The sequence below is a fragment of the Gossypium arboreum genome, chromosome 13 (genome assembly GCF_025698485.1).
Source record: "Gossypium arboreum isolate Shixiya-1 chromosome 13, ASM2569848v2, whole genome shotgun sequence".
Taxonomy (NCBI): Eukaryota; Viridiplantae; Streptophyta; class Magnoliopsida; order Malvales; family Malvaceae; genus Gossypium; species Gossypium arboreum.
In genome coordinates, this window is record NC_069082.1 from 31,681,938 (window position 1) to 31,682,886 (window position 949).

A 949-nucleotide genomic window follows, 5' to 3' on the forward strand; every position below is an offset into this window, starting at 1 on the left:
ATAATTTTAAAATATATATTTTCTATAAAATTTAATTGATTAAATAATTAAAATCAAGATTTAAAACAAAATTAATTTTAAAATATCAACGGTCACATTTTGATTAAAACAAAGAAGGCACTATAAATAAAAAGTTTAATCAAGCTCATGATCTATAAAGTATGATATTTAAATACTTGAACTTTGCTAATCGGTAGCTTAAATTCCACTCAATAATAATAAATATTAAAATTATACACCATTTTATGTTGTGTATTACATACACAAACAATTATCTTATTTTAATATAAAATAAATATATATATTCATTTTCTTTAAATATACACAATTGATTATATGTGTATGAACAACAATTTTCAACATTATACCAATAATTTCAATTTTTTTAAAGCTCAACGAATCTCACTTTTCACCATTAACTAATCACAAGAGAACAAAAATTTGTCAAAATTAAATTAAAGAGACTAAATCTCGAGCTTAATCAACGATATGGGGACCAAAATCAAAATTAAACCTATTCAATTTTATTTTAAAGGCCGAATGTGGAAGGCTCGAAAGTAATTGGTAAAGATAGTAAAGAGAAAGAGATAAGAGAGCACGGCGCTGATTGAACCCCTGTCCCACAAAGGTAAAACAATTAAAAACAGCCCCCGGCGAGGATCGAACTCGCGACCTTTCGCTTACGAAGCGAACGCACTACCACTATGCTACGGAGGCAGTTCTTATTTAGGGTTTTGATATTAAATAATATAATTGGTTAATACTTTGAGGTGTCAGAAAAACTCCAAGTTTCTATTCAACAACAATTTATTTAAGTTATAAAATATGTTTAATAAATTACTTCAAATTAATTATGTGATATAATTGGATTATTTAGTATATGAGTTTTTTTATTATCATTTTACCCATATTTTTAACATTTTAAATTATTTTAAACAAAATCAAAATT

General features: G+C 25.2%; 1 non-coding gene across 1 annotated transcript; it reads right to left on the minus strand.

Moving 5' to 3' along the window:
- Window positions 1-645: 645 nt before the first annotated feature.
- TRNAT-CGU (transfer RNA threonine (anticodon CGU)) lies at window positions 646-717 on the minus strand. Its single transcript has one exon. It is a non-coding gene; the product is annotated as a tRNA-Thr (tRNA).
- Between the last annotated feature and the right edge of the window lie 232 nt (window positions 718-949).